The sequence below is a fragment of the Aquarana catesbeiana genome, linkage group LG02 (genome assembly GCF_042186555.1).
Source record: "Aquarana catesbeiana isolate 2022-GZ linkage group LG02, ASM4218655v1, whole genome shotgun sequence".
Taxonomy (NCBI): Eukaryota; Metazoa; Chordata; class Amphibia; order Anura; family Ranidae; genus Aquarana; species Aquarana catesbeiana.
Genome location: NC_133325.1, coordinates 533,830,746 through 533,843,537, shown reverse-complemented (window position 1 = coordinate 533,843,537; position 12,792 = coordinate 533,830,746). Strand labels below are relative to the sequence as shown.

The 12,792-nt window shown below is 28.2% G+C and overlaps 1 pseudogene; it reads right to left on the bottom strand.

Moving 5' to 3' along the window:
- Nucleotides 1–708: 708 nt before the first annotated feature.
- LOC141130879 (U2 spliceosomal RNA) lies at nucleotides 709–877 on the bottom strand (annotated as a pseudogene).
- Nucleotides 878–12,792: the final 11,915 nt, after the last annotated feature.

The window sequence follows — 12,792 nt, the reverse complement described above, 5'->3', positions numbered from 1 at the left end:
TAGGTGGCTATGTCCTTTCCACTGGTATGGGGGTTCCTCATGGCCACTGTCACCCGCTTTTCGTCCCGAGTTATGGGGCAGTTCGCAGTGAACTTCCGGAAAGGGGATTCAGGGCCACTGGTCTTCACCATCTCCCAGTACCTTCTGCAGACCTGGAACGACACAAAAGTTATAAAGAATATACCTCTTGTGAAGGCCTGCACCGAAAGCGTCTCCGCTTTGCTGAACCCCTGTTCCAGGATCATCTTCTTTCCAAAGATCTCCGGGGTCATGTCGGGGACTCTTCCGTCCACCTCCTTCAGCTGCAGCACGACCGTCTGCTTCATCCATGGCTCCAAAGCTGGGAGCCCGTCTGCAGGCTGGTCTGGCTTGGCTGGTCCTGGTCGGCTGGTGCCGGCCGGGGTAGGGGCGGGGGTTGAGGCAGCGGCATTCCCGGGTTTGGAGGAAGTGGCTGGAACGGGGTTCTTCTTCTCTTTTCTGGTCTTCTTTTCGCTCTTCCCCATCGTCAAGGATTTGGATGTCGCTTCAGATGTTTCTTAGGCGGCTTCCTTCTGGTTCCTCGACGTCTTCGCTCTTTTTCGTAGCCTTTAAAAAGGCTTTAGCATCTACTGCCCGGAGGTAGTAATGCGGAGTGGGGGAGGAGGGAAGACCGCAATCTCGTTCCCTGTGGGGGCTAAGCCTCTAACCCAATAGCAGCAAGTAGGTGAAGCTGAATTTAATCAACGATCCTACCAGGCCGAGCAGAGGGTACCCCACAAGGACCAATTAGCTTGGATAGATACAAGTGGTTCTCAACGTCCTAGCTGTGAAGCAGAGACACCCCTAAGGGCTAAAGTCGATACTACACTTGATCTTAGCCAAAAGGCCGAGAAGCGATCTGATATATATATATATAAGTAAGTGTAGTGTTGGTGCACTTACTTGGATGTCTTCTCTCCTCTGCGCCGGGACGAAAAGACCGGCTCGAGGAGGGATGACATCACTTCCTTTCCCTCTGTTTACATTACAGAGGGAAAGGAAGCGTTTTCATTCGCCGGGAGCGATCGGGAGGGGGTGGCCAACAATGGATGGCCTCCCCCTCACCTCTCATCGCCCGCGAACGAGAGCCGACCGCCTATGGCACCGGGGGGGTCCGATCGGACCCCCCACCCGCAGGAGGCAGATCACGTACAGGTACGTGATTCTGCCTGCTCGTGCCATTCTGCCGCCGTATATATGCGTTAGGCGGTCGGCAAGTGGTTAACCCATTTCTGATAAGAATATGTATATAAGTATTTTTCTACGTAGGGATTATGGGAGAAATATTGTTAATTAATTTACATAGGAACATATTAAACCTATTTCTGATATGAATATGAATAAAATTATTTTTCTACATGGGGATTATGGGTGGAATATTGTTTATAAATATTCATAGTAACCGATTTACCCATTTCTGGAAAGAATATGCATATAATTATTTTTCTGTATGGGGATTATGGGTAAAATGCTGTTTTAAAATATACATAGTAACCTATTTAACCCATGTCTCATAAGAATATGCATATAATTATTTTTCTACATGGGGATTATGGATGGAATATTGTAGTTAAACATACATAGGATTTTATTTAACCCATTTCTGATAAGAATATGCATATAAGTATTTTTCTACATGGGGATTATGGGTGAAATATTGTTTATACATATACATAGGAACCTATTTAGCCCATTTCTGATAAGAATATGCATATAATTATTTTTCTACATGGGGATTATGGATGGAATATTGTTTATAAATTTACATAGCAACATATTAAACCTATTTCTGATATGAATATGCATATAATTATATTGCTATATGGGGATTATGGGTTGAATATTGTTTGTAAATATACATAGGAACGTATTTAAGCCATTTCTGATAAGAATATGCATATAATTATATTTCTACATGGGGATTATGGGTGGAATATTGTTTATACATTTACATAGGAACATATTAAACCTATTTCTGATATGAATATGCATAATATTATTTTTCTACATGGGGATTATGGGTGGAATATTGTTTATAAATATACATAATAACCTATTTAACCCATTTCTGATAAGTATATGCATATAATTATTTTTCAGAATAGGGATTATAGGTGGAAAATTGTTTATAAATATACATATGAACTGATTTAACCCATTTCTGGTAAGAATATGCATATAATTATTTTCTACATAGGGATTATGGGTGGAATACTGTTTTTAAATATACATAGTAACCTATTTAACCCATTTCTCATAAGAATATGCATATAATTATTTTTCTACATGGGGATTATGGATGGAATATTTTTGTTAAACATACATAGGAATATATTTATCCAATTTCTTATAAAAATACGCATATAATTATTTTTCTACATATGGATTATGGGTGGAATATTGTTTATAAATATACATAGGAACATAGTTAACCCATTTCTGATAAGAATATGTATATAAGTATTTTTCTAGGGATTATGGGTGAAAAAGTGTTTATTAATTTACATAGGAACATATTAAACCTATTTCTGATATGAATATGCATAAAATTATTTTTCTACATGGGGATTATGGGTGGAATATTGTTTATAAATATACATAGGATGCTATTTAACCCATTTCTGATACGAATATGCATATAATTATTTTTCTATATGGGGCTATTGGTGGAATATTGTTTATAAATATACATAGGAACATATTTAACCCATTTCTAAAAAGAATATGTATATAAGTATTTTTCTACGTAGGGATTATGGGAGAAATATTGTTAATTAATTTACATAGGAACATATTAAACCTATTTCTGATATGAATATGAATAAAATTATTTTTCTACATGGGGATTATGGGTGGAATATTGTTTATAAATATTCATAGTAACCGATTTACCCATTTCTGGAAAGAATATGCATATAATTATTTTTCTGTATGGGGATTATGGGTAAAATACTGTTTTAAAATATACATAGTAACCTATTTAACCCATGTCTCATAAGAATATGCATATAATTATTTTTCTACATGGGGATTATGGATGGAATATTGTAGTTAAACATACATAGGATTTTATTTAACCCATTTCAGATAAGAATATGCATATAAGTATTTTTCTACATGGGGATTATGGGTGAAATATTGTTTATACATATACATAGGAACCTATTTAGCCCATTTCTGATAAGAATATGCATATAATTATTTTTCTACATGGGGATTATGGATGGAATATTGTTTATAAATTTACATAGCAACATATTAAACCTATTTCTGATATGAATATGCATATAATTATATTGCTATATGGGGATTATGGGTTGAATATTGTTTGTAAATATACATAGGAACGTATTTAAGCCATTTCTGATAAGAATATGCATATAATTATATTTCTACATGGGGATTATGGGTGGAATATTGTTTATACATTTACATAGGAACATATTAAACCTATTTCTGATATGAATATGCATAATATTATTTTTCTACATGGGGATTATGGGTGGAATATTGTTTATAAATATACATAGTAACCTATTTAACCCATTTCTGATAAGTATATGCATATAATTATTTTTCAGAATAGGGATTATAGGTGGAAAATTGTTTATAAATATACATAGGAACTGATTTAACCCATTTCTGGTAAGAATATGCATATAATTATTTTCTACATAGGGATTATGGGTGGAATACTGTTTTTAAATATACATAGTAACCTATTTAACCCATTTCTCATAAGATTATGCATATAATTATTTTTCTACATGGGGATTATGGATGGAATATTTTTGTTAAACATACATAGGAATATATTTATCCAATTTCTTATAAAAATACGCATATAATTATTTTTCTACATATGGATTATGGGTGGAATATTGTTTATAAATATACATAGGAACATAGTTAACCCATTTCTGATAAGAATATGTATATAAGTATTTTTCTAGGGATTATGGGTGAAAAAGTGTTTATTAATTTACATAGGAACATATTAAACCTATTTCTGATATGAATATGCATAAAATTATTTTTCTACATGGGGATTATGGGTGGAATATTGTTTATAAATATACATAGGATGCTATTTAACCCATTTCTGATACGAATATGCATATAATTATTTTTCTATATGGGGCTATTGGTGGAATATTGTTTATAAATATACATAGGAACATATTTAACCCATTTCTAAAAAGAATATGTATATAAGTATTTTTCTACGTAGGGTTTATGGCTGAATTATTGTTTATTAATTTACATGGGAACATATTAAACCTATTTGTGATATGAATGTGAATAAAATTATTTTTCTGCATGGGGATTATGGGTGGAATATTGTTTATAAATATTCATAGTAACCTATTTAACCCATTTCTCATAAGAATATGCATATGATTATTTTTCTACATGGGGATTATGGATGGAATATTGTAGTTAAACATACATAGAAATATATTTAACCCATTTCTGATAAGAATATGCATATCATTATTTTTCTACATGGGGATTATGGGTGGAATATTGTTTATAAGTATACATAGGAACCTATTTAACCCATTTCTGATAAGAATATGCATGTAGTTATTTTGCTATATGGGGATTATGGATTGAATATTGTTTATAAATATACATAGGACCTATTTAACCTGTTTCTGATAAGAATATGCATATAATGATTTTTCTACATGGGGATTATAGATAGAATATTGTTTATAAATATATATAGGAACATATTTATCCCATTTCTTATAAATATTATGCATATCATTATTTTTCTACATATGGATTATGGGTGGAATATTGTTTATAAGTATACATTGTAACCTATTTAACCCATTTCTGTTAAGAATATGCATATAATTATTTTTTTACATGGGGATTATGGATGGAATAGTCTTTATAAATTTACATAGCAACATATTAAACCTATTTCTGATATGAATATGCATATAATTATATTGCTATATGAAGATTATGGGTTGAATATTGTTTATAAATATACATAGGAACGTATTTAAGCCATTTCTGATAAGAATATGCTTTTAATTATTTTTCTACATGGGGATTATGGGTGGAATATTGTTTATACATTTACATAGGAACATATTAAACCTATTTCTGATATGAATATGCATAACATTATTTTTCTACATGGGGATTATGGGTGGAATTTTGTTTATAAATATACATAGTAACCTATTTAACCCATTTCTCATAAGAATATGCATAGAATTATTTTCTACATAGGGATTATAGGTGGAATACTGTTTTTAAATATACATAGTAACCTATTTAACCCATTTCTCATAAGAATATGCATATCATTATTTTTCTACATGGGGATTATGGATGGAATATTGTAGTTAAACATACATAGAAATATATTTAACCCATTTCTGATAAGAATATGCATATCATTATTTTTCTACATGGGGATTATGGGTGGAATATTGTTTATAAGTATACATAGGAACCTATTTAGCCCATTTCTGATAAGAATATGCATATAGTTATTTTGCTATATGGGGATTATGGATTGAATATTGTTTATAAATATACATAGGACCAATTTAACCAATTTCTGATAGGAATATGCATATAATGATTTTTCTACATGGGGAATATAGATAGAATATTGTTTATAAATAAATATAGGAACCTATTTATCCCATTTCTTATAAAAAATATGCATATCATTAATTTTCTACATATGGATTATGGGTGGAATATTGTTTACAAATATACATTGTAACCTATTTAACCCATTTCTGTTAAGAATATGCATATAATTATTTTTTTACATGGGGATTATGGATGGAATATTGTTGTTAAACATACACAGGAAAATATTTATCCAATTTCTTATAAAAATACACATATAATTATTTTTCTACATATGGATTATGGGTGGAATATTGTTTATAAATATACATAAGAACCTATTTAAGCCATTTCTAATAATATTATGCATATATTTTTTTTTTCTCTTTGGGGTTATGGGTGGAACATTGTTTATAAATATACATAGGAACATAGTTAATCCATTTCTGATAAGAATATGTATATAAGTATTTTTCTAGGGATTATGGGTGAAATAGTGTTTATTAATTTACATAGGAACATATTAAACCTATTTCTGATATGAATATGCATATAATTATTTTTCCATATGGGGCTATTGGTGGAATATTGTTTATAAATATAAATAGGAACATATTTAACCCATTTCTGATAAGAATATGTATATAAGTATTTTTCTACGTAGGGATTATGGGTGAAATATTGTTTATTAATTTACATAGGAACATATTAAACCTATTTCTGATATGAATATGAATAAAATTATTTTTCTACATGGGGATTATGGGTGGAATATTGTTTATAAATATTCATAGTAACCTATTTGACCCATTTCTCATAAGAATATGCATATGATTATTTTTCTACATGGGGATTATGGATAGAATATTGTAGTTAAACATACATAGAAATATATTTAACCCATTTCTGATAAGAATATGCATATCATTATTTTTCTACATGGGGATTATGGGTGGAATATTGTTTATAAGTATACATAGGAACCTATTTAACCCATTTCTGATAAGAATATGCATATAAGTATTTTTCTACATAGGGATTATGGGTGAAATATTGTTTATACATATACATAGGAACCTATTTAGCCCATTTCTGATAAGAATATGCATATAGTTATTTTGCTATATGGGGATTATGGATTGAATATTGTTTATAAATATACATAGGACCTATTTAACCAATTTCTGATAACAATATGCATATAATGATTTTTCTACATGGGGATTATAGATAGAATATTGTTTATAAATATATATAGGAACCTATTTATCCAATTTCTTATAAAAAATATGCATATCATTATTTTTCTACATATGGATTATGGGTGGAATATTGTTTATAAATATACATTGAAACCTATTTAACCCATTTCTGTTAAGAATATGCATATAATTATTTTTTTACATGGGGATTATGGATGGAATAGTGTTTATAAATTTACATAGCAACATATTAAACCTATTTCTGATATGAATATGCATATAATTATATTGCTATGTGAAGATTATGGGTTGAATATTGTTTATAAATATACATTGGAACGTTTTTAAGCCATTTCTGATAAGAATATGCATTTAATTATTTTTCTACATGGGGATTATGGGTGGAATATTGTTTATACATTTACATAGGAACATATTAAACCTATTTCTGATATGAATATGCATAACATTATTTTTCTACATGGGGATTATGGGTGGAATTTTGTTTATAAATATACATAGTAACCTATTTAAGCCATTTCTCATAAGAATATGCATAGAATTATTTTCTACATAGGGATAATAGGTGGAATACTGTTTTTAAATATACACAGTAACCTATTTAACCCATTTATCACAAGAATATGCATATCATTATTTTTCTACATGGGGATTATGGATGGAATATTGTAGTTAAACATACATAGAAATATATTTAACCCATTTCTGATAAGATTATGCATATATTTTTTTTTTCCCTTTGGGGTTATGAGTGGAACATTGTTTATTAATATACATAGGAACCTAATTAAAGCATTTCTGATAAGAATATGCATATAATTTTTTTCTACATGGGGATTATTGGTTGAATATTGTTTATATACATACATAGGACTCTATTTAACCAATTTCTGATAAGAATATGCATATAAGTATTTTTCTACATAGGGATTATGGGTGAAATATTGTTTATAAATATTGATAGGAACCTAATTAAAGCATTTCTGATAGGAATATGCAGTTAATATTTTTTCTACATGGGGATTATATTGGGAAATTGTTTATAAAGATACATAGAAACCTATTTAACTCATTTCTGATAAGAATATGCATATAATTATTTTTCTACATAGGGTTTATGAATGGAATATTCTAGTTAAACATACAAAGGAATATATTTAACCCATTTCTGATAAGAATATGAATATAATTATTTTTCTACATGGGGATTATGGGTGGAATATTGTTTATAAATATACATAGGAACATAGTTAACCCATTTCTGATAATAATATGTATATAAGTATTTTTCTAGGGATTATGGGTGAAATAGTGTTTATTAATTTACATAGGAACATATTAAACCTATTTCTGATATGAATATGCATAAAATTATTTTTCTACATGGGGATTATGGGTGGAATATTGTTTATAAATATGCATAGGACGCTATTTAACCCATTTCTGATACGAATATGCATATAATTATTTTTCTATATGGGGCTATTGGTGGAATATTGTTCATAAATATACATACGAACATATTTCACCCATTTCTGATAATAATATGTATATAAGTATTTTTCTAGGGATTATGGGTGAAAAAGTGTTTATTAATTTACATAGGAACATATTAAACCTATTTCTGACATGAATATGCATAAAATTATTTATCTACATGGGGATTATGGGTGGAATATTGTTTATAAATAAACAAAGGATGCTATTTAACCCATTTCTGATACGAATATGCATATAATTATTTTTCTATATCGGGCTATTGGTGGAATATTGTTTATAAATATACATAGGAACATATTTAAATCATTTCTGATAAGAATATGTATATAAGTATTTTTCTACGTAGGGATTATGGGTGAAATATTGTTTATTAATTTACATAGGAAAATATTAAACCTATTTCTGATATGAATATGAATAAAATTATTTTTCTACATGGGGATTATGGGTGGAATATTGTTTATAAATATTCATAGTAACCTATTTAACCCATTTCTCATAAGAATATGCATATGATTATTTTTCTACATGGGGATTATGGATGGAATATTGTAGTAAAACATACATAGAAATATATTTAACCCATTTCTGATAAGAATATGCATATCATTATTTTTCTACATGGGGATTATGGGTGGAATATTGTTTATACATATACATAGGAACCTATTTAACCCATTTCTGATAAGAATATGCATATAGTTATTTTGCTATATGGGGATTATGGATTGAATATTCTTTATAAATATACATAGGACCTATTTACCAATTTCTGATAACAATATGCATATAATGATTTTTCTACATGGGGATTATAGACAGAATATTGTTTATAAATATATATAGGAACCTATTTATCCCATTTCTTATAAAAAAATATGCATATCATTATTTTTCTACATATGGATTATGGGTGGAATATTGTTTATAAATATACATTGTAACCTATTTAACCCATTTCTGTTAAGAATATGCATATAGTTATTTTTTTCCATGGGGATTATGGATGGAATAGTGTTTATAAATTTACATAGCAACATATTAAACCTATTTCTGATATGAATATGCATATAATTATATTGCTATATGAAGATTATGGGTTGAATATTGTTTATAAATATACATAGGAACATATTTAAGCCATGTCTGATAAGAATATGCATTTAATTATTTTTCTACATGGGGATTATGGGTGGAATATTGTTTATACATTTACATAGGAACATATTAACCCTATTTCTGATATGAATATGCATAACATTATTTTTCTACATGGGAATTATGGGTGGAATTTTGTTTATAAATATACATAGTAACCTATTTAAGCCATTTCTCATAAGAATATGCATAGAATTATTTTCTACATAGGGATTATAGGTGGAATACTGTTTTTAAATATACATAGTAACCTATTTAACCCATTTCTCATAAGAATATGCATATCATTATTTTTCTACATGGGGATTATGGATGGAATATTAAAGTTAAACATACATAGAAATATATTTAACCCATTTCTGATAAGAATATGCATATCATTATTTTTCTACATGGGGATTATGGGTGGAATATTGTTTATAAGTATACATAGGAAACTATTTAACCCATTTCTGATAAGAATATGCATATAAGTATTTTTCTACATAGGGATTATGGGTGAAATATTGTTTATACATATACATAGGAACCTATTTAGCCCATTTCTGATAAGAATATGCATATAGTTATTTTGCTATATGGGGATTATGGATTGAATATTGTTTATAAATATACATTGCAACCTATTTAACCCATTTCTGTTAAGAATATGCATATAATTATTTTTTTACATGGGGATTATGGATGGAATATTGTTGTTAAACATACACAGGAAAATATTTATCCAATTTCTTATAAAAATACACATATAATTATTTTTCTACATATGGATTATGGGTGGAATATTGTTTATAAATATACATAAGAACGTATTTAAGCCATTTCTGATAAGATTATGCATATATTTTTTTTTTCTCTTTGGGGTTATCGGTGGAACATTGTTTATAAATATACATAGGAACCTAGATAAAGCATTTCTGATAAGAATATGCATATATTTTTTTTCTACATGGGGATTATTGGTTGAATATTGTTTATATACATACATAGGACTCTATTTAACCAATTTCTGATAATAATATGCATATAAGTATTTTTCTACATAGGGATTATGGGTGAAATATTGTTTATAAATATTGATAGGAACCTAATTAAAGCATTTCTGATAGGAATATACATTTAATATTTTTTCTACATTGGGATTATATTGGGAAATTGTTTATAATTATACATAGGCACCTATTTAACCCATTTCTGATAAGATTATGCATATAATTATTTTTCTACATAGGGATTATGAATGGAATATTCTAGTTAAACATACAAAGGAATATATTTAACCCATTTCTGATAAGAATATGAATATAATTATTTTTCTACATGGGGATTATGGGTGGAATATTGTTTATAAATATACATAGGAACATAGTTAACCCATTTCTGATAAGAATATGTATATAAGTATTTTTCTAGGGATTATGGGTGAAATAGTGTTTATTAATTTACATAGGAACATATTAAACCTATTTCTGATATGAATATGCATAAAATTATTTTTCTACATGGGGATTATGGGTGGAATATTGTTTATAAATATACATAGGACGCTATTAAACCCATTTCTGATACGAATATGCATATAATTATTTTTCTATATGGGGCTATTGGTGGAATATTGTTCATAAATATACATACAAACATATTTCACCCATTTCTGATAAGAATATGTATATGAGTATTTTACTACGTAGGGATTATGGGTGAAATATTGTTTATTAATTTACATAGGAACATATTAAACCTATTTCTGATATGAATATGAATAAAATTATTTTTCTACATGGGGATTATGGGTGGAATAATGTTTATAAATATACATAGAAACATAGTTAACCCATTTCTGTTAAGAATATGTATATAAGTATTTTTCTAGGGATTATGGGTGAAATAGTGTTTATTAATTTACATAGGAACATATTAAACCTATTTCTGATATGAATATGCATATAATTATTTTTCTATATGGGGCTATTGGTGGAATATTGTTTATAAATATACATAGGAACATATTTAACCCATTTCTGATAAGAATATGTATATAAGTATTTTTCTACGTAGGGATTATGAGTGAAATATTGTTTATTAATTTACATAGGAACATATTAAACCTATTTCTGATATGAATATGAATAAAAGTCTTTTTCTACATGGGGATTATGGGTGGAATATTGTTTATAAATATTCATAGTGACCTATTTAACCCATTTCTCATAAGAATATGCATATGATTATTTTTCTACATTGGGATTATGGATGGAATATTGTAGTTAAACATACATAGAAATATATTTAACCCATTTCTGATAAGAATATGCATATCATTATTTTTCTACATGGGGATTATGGGTGAATATTGTTTATAAGTACACATAGGAAACTATTTAACCCATTTCTGATAAGAATATGCATATAAGTATTTTTCTACATAGGGATTATGGGTGAAATATTGTTTATACATATACATAGGAACCTATTTAGCCCATTTCTTATAAAAAATATGCATATCATTATTTTTCTACATATGGATTATGGGTGGAATATTGTTTATAAATATACATAGGACCTATTTAACCAATTTCTGATAACAATATGCATATAATGATTTTTCTGCATGGGGATTATAGATAAAATATTGTTTATAAATATATATAGGAACCTATTTATGCCATTTCTTATAAAAAATATGCATATCATTATTTTTCTACATATGGATTATGGGTGGAATATTGTTTATAAATATATATAGGAACCTATTTATCCCATTTCTTATAAAAAATATGCATATCATTATTTTTCTACATATAGATTATGGGTGGAATATTGTTTATAAATATACATTGTAACCTATTTAACCCATTTCTGTTAAGAATATGCATATAATTATTTTTTTACATGGGGATTATGGATGGAATAGTGTTTATAAATTTACATAGCAACATATTAAACCTATTTCTGATATGAATATGCATATAATTATATTGCTATATGAAGATTATGGGTTGAATATTGTTTATACATTTACATAGGAACATATTAAACCTATTTCTGATAAGAATATGCATTTAATTATTTTTCTACATGGGGATTATGGGTGGAATTTTGTTTATAAATATACATAGTAACCTATTTAAACCATTTCTCATAAGAATATGCATAGAATTATTTTCTACATAGGGATTATAAGTGGAATACTGTTTTTAAATATACATGGTAACCTATTTAACCCATTTCTCATAAGAATATGCATATCATTATTTTTCTATATGGGGATTATGGATGGAATATT